The sequence below is a fragment of the Panthera leo genome, chromosome A1 (genome assembly GCF_018350215.1).
Source record: "Panthera leo isolate Ple1 chromosome A1, P.leo_Ple1_pat1.1, whole genome shotgun sequence".
In the NCBI taxonomy this organism is placed as follows: domain Eukaryota; kingdom Metazoa; phylum Chordata; class Mammalia; order Carnivora; family Felidae; genus Panthera; species Panthera leo.
In genome coordinates, this window is record NC_056679.1 from 20,146,010 (window position 1) to 20,159,625 (window position 13,616).

Sequence of the window (13,616 nt, forward strand, 5' to 3'; positions counted from 1 at the left end):
ACCGGGTGATGTATGGAAGTGTGAATCACTATATTCTACACCTGAAACTAATATAACACTGTTTATTAGTTTATATATATTAATGTTGATGATTGATTTATTAACTACCTGGAATTAAAATAAAAACTTTAAAATAGAATAAACTTTCTTCCGTAAAAAAACAAAAAGAAAAAGATGTTTGTTGAGATTGAAGGAAGGAATAGAGTTCACAGACAGACAGGGGAAGGGCAGAAACCTTGCTTCTCTGAGGCTCCCTTCCCACTCCCTGGACCCCACTTCTGAGGAGTGGACATTACAGACATCTTGGTTCCTCCCCTGGTCCAACAAGGACCCTAGTATTTGCCCACATTCATCCTTTCCACCCCAACCCTGCCTTCATTTTCCACCTGGTCCAAATGCAATTGGCAATTCCCAGATGCAAATCTATGACCGCCAGTTCCAACCTTCCCACTTTCATTTCTGTCTCCTGGTCTGTTCCTTAGCCTCACAAAGACTTCTATTTGCACATCTTTAAGTGAAACCACCCTGAAATGGGTCCGGATAGATCTGCTTCTATCGCCCGACAGCACAGCACTTAACTTTCATCACTACCGCCTGACTCATGGAATACAGGCAAACACGTCGACGTGACACTTGTCTTTCCAGCGTCATTTCTGTCTCTACCTTCTTTCTACTCCCTGTGATGAATCTTTCCTGGTCCATCAACTGCTCTGTATCAGGTACAGCACTGGGCATTGTGAACACACACATGGGGCACAACCCATGCCTTTAAGCCGCTACCAGCTGTATCCAAGAATTAAAAAGGAACTAGACAGTTGGGAAACCATGTGATAACCTTTCTCAAATCCAAAGCCAGGCTGAGGGAGCTCTCCTTACCTCTTTGACCTCCCAGACCTTTTATGTAACACCTATTGGTGTACTCACCTTGTTCCCTTATTTTATTTTATTTTATTTATTTATTTTTTTCCAGAACTATGTCTGGACCCCTGGAGACTTCTGTGAGATATGTTTACAAGTATCATGAACCACAGAATGAGAAGATTGCTCTATTTTTTGGGGTGCCTGGGGTTGTTGAGCAAAGCTCAGGCTCAGGCAACCACCGTCCTGGGTAGACCAGTAGACAATGCCCTGACCAGACCGGCTGCCTTGTCCATGGCAAGGACAAGATCAACTGACAGTATCTTTGGGATTCCCTGACACTGGCAATGATGCTACTTGCTCTGGTAATGTGGTCATTGTTTTTTTTATAGTCTAAGAAACTGACCTTGTCAACACCAACAATGACTACCTTCAAAATATAGTCTTTCCACTTAAGGCTTCTATCCCCTCTAGCCTTCTCAGAAATTGTTCTCTATTGCTTGCTCCTTCTATCTGCGGTCTCTTCAACCTCTCATGGGTCTCTCCACTGACATTGAAATACACTCATCTGTCTCATGTTGAAAAAGAGAAAGACCAGGGCACCTGGGTGGCTCAGGCAGCTACGTGGCTGACTCAGTCTCAGCTCAGGTCTTGATCTTAGGGTTATGAGTTAAAGCCTATGTTGGGTCCCATCCTGGGTGTGAAGCCTACTTAAAAAAAAGGAAGAAAGAAAGAAAGAAAGAAAGAAAGAAAGAAAGAAAGAAAGAAAGAAGAAAGAAAGAGAGAGAGAGAGAGAAGAAAGAAAGAAAGAAAGAAAGAAGAAAGAGAGAGAGAAAGAAAGAAAGAAAGAAAGAAAAGGAAAGAGAAAATCCCCAGCCTGTTTAGCCTGTTTACCGCCATGTTTTCTCTCATCAACTGCCACTCCTCACACAGCACATTTTCGGAAAGCATTATCTCTGTTTACAACCCCTGTTTCCTTTCTACTCTAGGTAGGTGTTCGTTTCCCTAGACACTGTTAACTTGTCGTTTCTTCTTGGACAGACTCTTCCCTTGGTATCACACTCCCTAATTTTCTTCCCACCCCTCTGATCACATCTGCTTTGTCTCCCACGCGGGCTTCCCCCTGGGTCTTCACCGAAGGTCTCATCTCTGTCCCTAGGCCCCCTTCTCCTCTTCTGTTGCATTCTCTCCCTTGGCCTATGGTTTCAGCTGGGACTTCTAACATGAATCTCCAGCTCTGACACCTCCTCCGTGCCTCAGGCCTGACCGCCTTACTATCTCTTTGGCATCTTTCTTTGAATGTTTCAAAAGCACTTCCAATTAAAGGTATACAAAACTTAGCTCATGATCACCTCCCCCACCCTCACCCCTGCCATGATGCTCCCATCCCTCATCCCGGTGAAGAGTACCAGCATGTATCCTACTCGCCAGCCAGAGATCTAGGGGTCCTCCTTGAAAACTCTCTCTCCCTTAACTGCTTATCAATGTCTCACCAAGTCCTGTCGTTTCTGCTTGTTAGAGGTGCCCTGAAATCTTCGACTTGTCCCCAACTCCACTGCCATCATGTCAGTCCTTTCTTCCTCCTCTCTAGGCTAGCCTCCAAATGGCTCCGCACATCCATATCCCTCTGTCCCCATCGAGTCACCATACTCTTCCTGAAGGCCAAGTCTGGTGGTGTCACCGCCTCCACAGCCTAAAGGATTGTAATAGCTTCCTGTTGCTCTTAGGACAGAGACCAGAATGGTACCAAACCTCCAGTCACATGTCATCACAGCCACCCCTACCCCATTCTCTCTCCACTCTGTGCTCCAACCACACCGGCCTTCGTTACCTCCTCAGACGACCAACTGTGCTTCCTCTCCCAGCCTAGAGAATTTGCATACGCTGGTTTCTCTATCTGGAATACTCTTCCTGGCCCGTCTTTACCTACTTGGTCATCATCAGATCACCTGTCAGTAATTATTTCCTTCCTGACTAGATGGATCTCCCTATTTATGCCTTCAGAGGGTCTTAACGAAGAGGTGATTTTGCATTTGGTTTGGTGGTTCCTTGATCATTCCCTTTTTCCACCTGTAAATTATGAGCTCCACGAAGACTAGGCTATTCTGCTCACCCCTGAACCTTCACGGTCTAAAACGGGGCTTCACACGTGGTGAGTGTTACTACCACAGATACTTCTGTGCCTAGCATTGGATACTGAGTCTGGCACACAGCAGGCATTCAGCAAATGTTGCTGAAAGGGTGACCGAACACAGGGGCTGTGAGTGTTCTAAGCCCTTGGAGGAAACCAGAAAATTCTCAAAGATGCTCACCTTGTTTTAGAAAAAGAGACTTACAGTTTTATTAAAGCATTCATCATGGGCAAGGCAGAATACGTAACAGAGCAGACATGGTCCAAATAATTAAGTTTCATCCCACTGGGAGATTTACTTACTGGAAGAAGTCTGGAAAAAGGGTACCATGAGTGACAGTGGTTAATTCCCACAGCCTCTCAAGAGTTGACCCAAGTGACCTCTGGACTCTTCCAGGAGTGAGTAATATAATGTGGAAAACATTACATTGTGAACTGGCTGTGCTTTGATGCCTTCACTGTTCCATGATGTTTTCCAGAATTCAAAGTATTATACGGAGTCATCTCGAGGTAAATTAGGTCATTTTCTTCCCATTCTATCTTTGGTTAGCGGTCTTCGACTGCAATGGTCGCTTTGACATGGCACCTAGGATTCTCACAGGGTAGAGGTTGCTAAGCACAGAGAACTGTTTGCCAGAGGTTGTAGAATCTTCTCTTCTGAAAGGGAAAGCAGCTCTTTTAAATACAAGGATTCCTTAGTTCCTCGGGGTCAGGTGAGATGTTCTCCCGCTGAAGGGGAGTGTATTGACCCCGTGAGTTCCCCAGGCCTCCCTCTGCATTATGATTCCATGATCCTATTAATGTTTGACAGAAGGGCAAGTCTAAATGTGCAATTCCATATAACCCTTGAGTTTTCTCCTGGGGATGAAATTGAATAGAAAATGGAATATATCATAGTGATGGGAATCTAGCCGTGTGCTTTGGAATAGTAACTAACTGCACAGCTTCATCACCTTGGAAACAAGCGAGGCCTGATATGGCAACCTCAGAGGGCGTGTGCGGCTGACTCAAAATTGATCTGGATTTGGCTTCACGGTGGGAGGAAACACATGTGATGGTTCATCTGTGAGTCTGGGAACATTGACAAATGGTGTTCTAAGTGATTTAAGAAACCAACAGTGCATTAACCCAAAAGATCAAGGCGCAACCCCCTGGTTTTATGCTAAAAGGAAGGGAATCTGGGTCAGTGTGCTGTGGAAAGTTTTGGGTTGTTTTGCACATGATGCTAAATATTGGGATGATTCATGGAAAAAAAAAAAAGACTGTCACACATCTGCCCATTTCGTTTATATGATGCCAAACACTGAGATATTTGGAAACATTGAAATGTGTGACATCGCAGTGACCAACTTTCTGGATGAACAATTATGTGAGGGTTGTTTTTTTTGTTTTTTGTTTTTTTCAATTCCTTATTTTGGTGCTGCATAAATCATTTTTGAAAAGTTGCTTTATTATATGTAACTAGGATTTACATTGCATTTCAAAACATAACCTAGGGCTGTCCAGAGAGGTTTTTGTTATTGTTATTGTTTCTTTTAATAAGTGTTTTCCAATCCTATCATAGAATTTTTCCCAACAGAAAGACTATAGAAACTTTTTGACCTCTCAGCAGCAGCCCACACAGGCAGCCACACCCTCCTCCCTGGAGCACTCCCTTTCCTTGATATCGTCCCCTGTTGGTTCTCTTCCCACATCTCTGAAAATTGCTTCTCAGATTCCTCTGCCAAATCCTACAGATCAATCTGACTTCCTGTATTAGAATCCGTCTTAATTTCTCTCTCTCTCTCTTCTCATTCTCCACTCATTACCTTGGTGACCCTATGCAAGCTCACAAATACGAGCACTATCAATATGCTGATGACTTCTAAATATGCATCTTTAAAAAGAAAGTTTGTTGACTTATTTTGAGAGAGAGAGCAGGGGAGCAGCAGAGGGAGAGGGAGAGAGAAACTCTTAAGCAGGCTCCGCCCTGTCGGCTTGGAGCCCGATGTGGGGCTCAAACTCAGGAACTGTGAGATCATGACCTGAGCCGAAATCAAGAGTCTGACACTCAACAGATTGAGCCACCCAGGTGCCCCCTAAATTTGCATCTTTGACCCATTTCTCCTAGCTGATTTCCAACCTGAAGTTCAATTCCCTACCTGGTATTTTTCCTTCAGATACCTCAGAGATATGTCAGACGCAACATGTCTAAAACAGAAATTATGATCCTTCTCCACAAACCTGCTGCTTTTCTTAGTATACAATCCCACCATCCACCAGAAACCAGGGAATCATCTTTGGTACTTCCATCTGTCCCACCTTTCACATCCAATCATCATAAGTACACCTTGTCAATGTTTCTTGAATTGTCCCCTTTTCTTTATCTCCGATGGAAAGAACTCAGTCAACATTGTTGCTAATTAGATGATAGAAATCGCTCTCAACTGGCATCCCTGTACCCACTCCTGCCCTCTAACAATATATTCTCTACACCAGATAAAGAAGTTTTATAGAAATGCAAACCCAATCATGCTACTTCTCTGCTTAAACCCCTTCCATAATCTCCCAGCACCCTTAGGGGCAGAAGGAAGAGTGGGATTGCAGGACAAGACTACATACTATATTTTAAAAATGTTGAGCCTTGACATGTCTGTGGGGGATTCAGTTAGGGTTCCCTGGCAGATAGAGGCCATAGCAGGAGATGTAGCTATGGTAGTCGCTACAGGAACTGAGAACCAAATGGAGACGTTATAAAGGTAAACCAGGTGGATCCCCATCAGGGCTTACAAAATGGCAATCAAAATTGAACGTGGCCATGGCATTCTAGAAGCTTCAGAGGATGAAGAGCTCTACTTTGCCGGGCCCCGCAGAACTAACCGGTGTTTTAGGGGCTGTTTTGTATACATCTAACTCACAAGTGATTGATGTATGGCCAACACGTCAGTTCATTAATTTAGAGTGAGAAATAGGACCACTAAGTTCTCCCAAAGACTTAAGTTCACTGCTCAGTACGTTCTCTGTCTGAGGACAAATCAGTGTAAGACACATTATAGTCAGAAGGCTGTTTGGTGAGTATAAAACCCATGATAGAGAAGTGAGGCTAATGATTCTTTTTGAACTGTTGGTCCAGAACAATCACATACAAGTTTCTACGCACTGTTTGAGGCTGTGTCTTAAAGTGTTGTTTGTGCTTTTAGCTAAACTTGAGGTTGGGGTGAAAATAATGAAGCAGTTTCTGTCTATACATGAGAATTATTTTCTACAGATGGTTTTTGCTCCCTTATAAAAACAAAATAGCAAACAACCAACCTAGAAGACACCAGGCTGCAGAAATGTTCAGCATTAGATAGAAATATTTAGCTCAAAATATATAATAATTCAAAAGGTAACTTTGTACTCTCCACAGGAACCAGCTGGAAGAATGTTCTAATTTATTAAACTTTTTACCCTGAGGAAGATAAAGCAGTTGAGCGAGTAGTTCTTTGATTCCTTTCTTCTGCTTGGGTCTTAGAAAAAAATAACCAGAGAGAGAAGCGCCATGCTTCTGATGTAATTGCCATGGGGGGGGAAAAGAATCAGTGAGGAGGCAAGCTCTGCTCTAATGAGCAGAAATTAGGAGAGGCACAATGAATGTTCTGAGCACAGGACTGCTGAGATTTGTGGTATTTCTCCTGCTCCTCCCTGCCCATTAGGAGGATAGTGAGACTTTAACTCCGAGCCAGGCACTGTTTGACACGCTTCAAATATATTAACTCATTGGATGCTTAAAACCCTGTGAGTTAGATGCTCTACTTATCCCCAGTTGACAGACAAGAAAAATGAGGTACCGTGAGGCAGGTAATTTGCTGAAGGCATATAACCAGTCAGTGGATGAGCTGGGATTTGAGCGTAGGAGGTTTGATTCTTGAGTTAACAGTCTCAAGATCCCAGCCTCTTCCTTTTGCTCTCCTTGGAAGTGACAGAATCTCAAGTTGATGATTTATGGTCCTGGAAGAGCCCGTTACATCTGCTTGCAGGAAGCCACAATCAGTTTGAGGGGACATATGCCTGCACCCATGGAGGGGTTCCACCGGAGGACCAAGATAAGGAAGGGGCTGAGGTAGGGGCTGGGACATTGGTGCCTTTTCGATTTTTTTCTTTCTTGCCCACATAGCAAAAGATGAGATTCTTTTCTTAAGTACCCTGGCTCTGGGCTGCTTACTTCAGGCAGATTATGGGATAGGGGGGTGGGAAAACAGGGTATGAACCACGGCAATGAGCTCTCAGATCTGGCCACAAGGGTTCCCTCTCCTCTGGTCTGTGTGTTGGACACGTGGACAGATTGGCATTGTCTTGTTACTCTTTCTTTAGGCCACCTGCTAGCCACACCCTTCTATTCAAGTCTTTCTTCAGCAAGAACAAAGTGCGATAGTTCAGATTTCGGCTTTCTTAGTTAAAAATCTCCAGTTGTGCCTTTGGGAGGGGAAGGTACTCCCAAGCCAGTTTATCGGGCTTGGACAGACACAAACAGCTTTAGTTTTGTATTTATGCGCCATCTCTCTATTTTCTTCTATATATGGTTAATATTATTCTCTGCGTTACTGACTTTTCTGTTTAATGCTGAGCAGGTGACATTACTCATGCGTTATGTTGACAGTGGTGGTGGGGATGGGGTGGAAATTGTCTCACTTCTCCCAGTGGATTAATATAGGAAGAATGCTATGAGCATTTAATCGAGAGCCGTTGCCAGGAAGAGAAGGAAAAGAGTCCAAGAGACCCTGGGAACATCACTGTTTAAGAGACGAGCACAAGAAGGAGGAAACTTGGAAAGATCTAGATTAGTGGGAAACTATCTTACAGAAGCCAAAGTAGAGTTTGGGCAAGGACCTTTGTCATCAAGAATGTCAGATAATCTGTAAGAACCAAGAAGGTATGCAAGTAGGCCAAGTGTCCATCGATAGATGACTGAATAGAGATGTGGTACATATGTGTGTGTGTATTCATATGTATATAAAATATGTATAAATTATAAAATATATAAAATATGTACACAATGGAATATTATTCGGCCATACGAAGAAGGAGATCTTGCCATTTGTGACAGCATGGGTGGATCTGGAACATGATATTTTAAGTGAAATAAGCCAGACAAAGAAAGACAAATACCCTATGAGTTCACTTATATGTGGAATCTAAAAAACAAACAAACAAATAAAAACCTAGAACCCTACTCGTAAATACAGAGAGCAAACCGGTGGTTGGTTGTCAGAGAGGAAGGGGGTCAGGGATGGGCCAAAGAGGTAAAGGGGATTGAGAGGTACGAATTTCCATGTATACAATAAGTAAGCCATGGAGATAAAAAGCACAGCGTAGGGAATATAGGTAATAATATCGTAATAATTTTGTGTGGTAGAGACGGTGACTACAGATATCTTGGTGAGCACTGAGTCACGTAAAGAATTGTCAAATCACTATGTTGTACACCCGAAACTAATACAACATTGTATGTTAACTATACTTCAAAAAAAAAAAAAAAAAAGAGTGTCAAATATCACGAGGAGGTCAAGTAGAATGAGATGAAGAGGTTGCTGAGAGAATCAGAAAGCCCTGGCAGAAAAGCAAAACAAGGTGTTACCACAGTGATGGAGAAGCTATAGCTCATAGTCAGACATGCTGGGAATCAGGTGATGGAGAGGTGGATTAACACAGGGAGAATGTTATGAACATTTAATTGAGAGCCGTTGCCAGGACGGCAAAGAAACAGAGAGAAAGAACAGAGTCCAACAGACCCTGGAACATCACTGTTGAAGCGAGGAGCACAAGGAGGAGACTCAGAAAGATCTAGATGAGTGGGAAACCATCTTATGGAAGGTGAAATAGAGTTTATTGATCTCAGTCCATGGGGTTGCAGACTCAAATCAGACTTGAGAATTAGGCAATGTGAACCTGAATCCAGGTATGAGCTAAGAGATTACTCCATTACACCAGTGTGGACCGGGTGTCCTTACTGGGATAATGTCCATAAAAGGGTGCTCAAATCTTGTGGCTCAGGGTCATTTGCAAAACTGCCCTGCATAGCTGCAACTTGTTAAGAGGCAGCTTTGGTTCTCAGGAATCACCCAGGATTTCTCGAGTCACCCCAATTCTCTTGAGATAGTAACCTCAGCTCTAATCCCCTGAGAATAGTAATCTCCATGTGCTTGAAATAACAAAACTATTTACTTGGTTAGTGTGTTTAACTCTGCGAATTAAAGAAATGATGAAATACACAAAATCTATTGCATTCATATTCGTTCGTTAAGTTTTAAAGTGATCTCATACACATGAATGTAAAATTTGAAAGAAATTCAGCATATTATTTGATCAACCTCTCCTACCTCAGGACCTTTGCACTTGCTACTCTTCTGCTTAGAAATCTCTTACTTCCAATAGTCTCATGCCTTGCTTTACTCAATCCGCTGTCTTTACTCAAATATCAACTTATCAATAAAACTTCCTCCAGTCACCTTTTAAAAACTTATACTTTATCCCTCCCAACCTCCACTCAATTTTCTTCATAGCGCTAGCCACCATCTGCCATACTATATATTTTCATTATTTATTTGCCTTCGCTGTGCACGAGGTACTGTTCTAAGTGCTGTGAGATACAATGATAAGCAAGCAAAACAGACTTGCCCTTTTTGGAAGAATGGTTCTGGTTTACTGCTTGGGGTTGGAGTGAATCTAAACAGGCACAGTTGAGTAACGGATACTAACTGAAGGCACAATAAAAATGAACAGGACAAAATTGTCTAGAAGGACTTCAAGCATCTTACATGATTTTATTAAGTTATATTAAGCTATTACTGAGTCATTGATGTGATTTCTTAAGCTTTAGGATAGATGCATATGGTAAAAAAAAAAATTCAAATAGAACAAAACCATATAAATGCAAAGTCAGGTTTTTTCCACCCCAAACATCTTGTCCTTTCGACCTAACTCCCTCCAACAGTTTTTCTGCTTCCTTTCAGACATTTTTCATGCACATGCTCACATACAAGAATATATTTTTTAGGTAATTTGCAACATTATTACAGACTGTGCTGCCTTGATTTTTGTCACTGAAGGTATTTTTGTCACTGCTGTGGTTAGCAGGAGAGCTTTCTATGAACACATTGAGTGGGGGGAGGAAAACCCCTGCGTCCTAGGGCATCACGGGGCATCCAGCCCCTCCCAGAACATCTGGGCTCGCTCCGCCTCTGTCTGTAACCACGTGTCAGGTACACTGTAGGGATGGAACAGCCCATGTGGAAGTCCTTGCAGAGAATATTAGAGTCGGGGAGCCGACCTACAAGTTTCAGTCTCACGAGCAGCTCTTAGAACATCACAGGCTTAAGAGCAGCCTTGGGAGAAAAAGTGCCGATGAAGTCAAACTTATTATTTTTTTTTTTTTTTGCCATCAGGTGGAAATATTATTATCAAAAAAAATGCAGCAGCACATTTCTAATGGTGTGCTGCTAAGCCATTGCTCCGGAGGGGGAGCAAAAAGCCCTAATTTGTAGTGCTTGCCAATTCCTATGGCGTAAGTATTTCCACTGTGGCCAGTCTGGAAGGTATGCACAGGCTCATAAGCCAGTTTGAACTGCCCCTGGCACACCACAGCACATTGCCTTTACACGGAAGTGAAAGAACGGTTCCCGTCGCCAGACAGAAAGAACCCTTGTGTGCAGATTTTCACAACTGTATCAACATTGCCACTTGTCCAATTGATAGAGGTTAGGGATCATTTTATAACTAACAACAAAGAATATCAGTGTTCCAGTGGCCATCGCTGTTAACAAAACCCTAAAACATAATGGCCTCGAAAACCTGTTTCATTCAGGGGTGCCTGGGTGGCTCAGTCGGTTAAGCGGCCGACTTTGGCTCAGGTCATGATCTCGCGGTTGGTGAGTTGGAACCCTGCGTCGGGCTCGGTGCTGACAGTTCAGAGCCTGGAGCCGCTTCAGATTCTGTGCCTCTCTCCGCCCCTCCCCCACTTGTACTCTGTCTCTCTCTCTCTCTCTCTCTCTCAAAAGTAAATAAACATTGAAAAAGAAATAAAGTCCAAAAACTGTTTTATTCAGTCAACAAGATTAAAAGGCAACTCAAGGAATGGGAGAAGATGTTTGCAAATACATGCCAGATAAAGACAGATACCACATGGTTTCACTCTTACGTGGATCCTAAGAAACTTACCAGAAGACCATGGGGGAGGGGAAGGAAAAAAATGGTCAGAGAGGGAGGGAGCCAAACCATAATAGACTCTTAAAAACTGAGAATAAACTGAGGGTTGATGGGGGGTGGGAGGGAGGGGAGGGTGGGTGATGGGCATTGAGGAGGGCACCTGTTGGGATGAGCACTGGGTGTTGTATGGAAACCAATTGGACAGTAAATTTCATATGAATAAAAATAAAGGGTTAGTATCCAAAAGCTATAAAGAACTTATCAAACTTAACCTCCAAAAAACAAATGATCGGAAGAAATAGGCAAAAGACATGAACAAACAATTTTTCAAAGAATACATCCAGACACACGAAAGGATGCTCGACATCACTCATCATCAGGGAAATACAAATGAAAGCCACAATGAGACACCACCTCCCACCTGTCAGAATGGCTAAAAGTAACAACTCAGGAACCAACAGATACTGGCCAGGATGTGGAGAAAGAGGAACCCTTTTGCATTGTTGCTGGGAATGCAAACTGGTGCAGAAACTCTGGAAAACAGATTGGAGGTTCCTCAAAAAATTAAAAATAGAACTACCCTACGACCAGCAATTGCACTACTAGGTATTTATCCAGAGGATACAGGAATGCTGATTTGAAGGGGCACACTGCCCCCCCCCCCCATATATATAGCAGCACTATCAACAGTAGCCAAAGTATGGAAAGAGCCCAAATGTCCATTGACTGACAAACGGATAAAGCAAATGTGGTATATTTATACAATGGAATGGTACTCGGCAATCAAAATGAAGGAAATTTTGCCCATTTGCAACAACGTGGATGGAACTAGAGTGTATTATGCTAAGCGAAATAAGTCAGTCAGAGAAAGACAAACGTCATATGATTTCGCTCGTATGTGGAATTTAAGAAACAAAACAGATGAACACAGGTGAAGGGAAGGAAAAATAAGATAAAAACAGAGACAAAGGCAAACCATAAGAGACATACAGAGAACAAACTGAGGGTTGCTGGTGGGGCGTTGAGTGGGGGGATGGGCTAGATGGGAAGGGCATTAAGGAGGGCACTTTTTGTGATGAGCACTGGGTGTTGTATGTAAGTGATGAATCACTGGGTTCTGCTCCTGAAACCATCATTGCAATATATGTTAACTAATGTGGACTTAAATAATAAACAAACAAAAATACCTGTTTTATAATGCTCACAGATTTTTGTAGATCAGGAATTTGGACAGGGGAGATTTGGGGATGGCTTACCTCTGTTATATTATTGGGACCTCAATTAGGAAGACTCCAAGGCTGGGTATGATAACTGGGGGAATGGGATCATCTGTCAGGTTTCCTCACACATCTGGTGGCCGACATTGGCTTTCCTCTGTTACTGCATCTGAGGCTGTTGGCCAGAGCATCTATTAACGGCCTCTCCATGAGGCTGCTTGAGCATTCTCGTAGATTGGCAGCTATGTTTCAAGAGCAAGCATTCCCAGAGAACTAGATGAAAGATGTATTGCTTTTTTTTTTAAAGTTTATTTAGGGGCACCTGGGTGGCTCAGTCGTTTGAACAGCTGACTTCAGCTCAGGGCACGATGTCTCAGTTCGTGTGTTCAAGCCCCACAACAGGCTCTGTGCTGACAACTCCGACCCTGGAGCCTGGAGCCTGCTTCCAATTCTGTGTCTCCCTCTCTCTCTGCTCCTCCCCTACTTGCCATCTGTCTCTCTCTCAAAAATAAATAAGCATGAAAAAATTTAAAAAAATAAAATTTATTTATTTTGAGAGAGAGCTCAAGTGGGGGAGGGGCAGAGAGAGAGAGAGAGAGAGAGAGAGAGAGAGAAAATCCCAAGCAGGCTTCATGCTGCCAGTGCAGAGTGTGATGCAGGGCTTGAACTCAAAAAACTTTGAGATCATGACCTGAGCCAATATCAAGAGTTGGGCGCTTAACTGACTCAGCCACCCAGCTGCCCCAAAGCTGTAGTGCCTTTTATGATGTAGCCTTGTTTCATATTTGCTTATTTCTTCAAGGGAGTTTTTAAGACACAATGTCATTGCTAAAATTATAAGCCCATCAGGGTTCAAGGGGAGGGAATATAGATGCTACCTCTCAATAGGAGGAGTATCAAAGCCACATTTCAAGAAGATTATGTGGAATGGGAGGTATTTTTATGGCTATTTTTGGAAAAATACAATGGGTCAGAATTGGCATTTAGGGAACTCTTCAGAGAAGTAGACTGGGAATTACTCCCACCCAGTTCTCCCAAACTCCCTTGAAGCTTTGATCCTTCAGGGAGACATCTAAAAGCTCTGTTAACTATCCATTTTTTTGAGGTGTTCCAGACTCTATGTTCTAGACTCAATCACCAGAGAACAGTGTGAGGGGACTCTTAGCTTAAGAAGCCACAAGAATCATATTCATCTATCCAACAAAAATGTAGTGGCACCTGCTGTGTGCCTGGCACCATGCTGGATA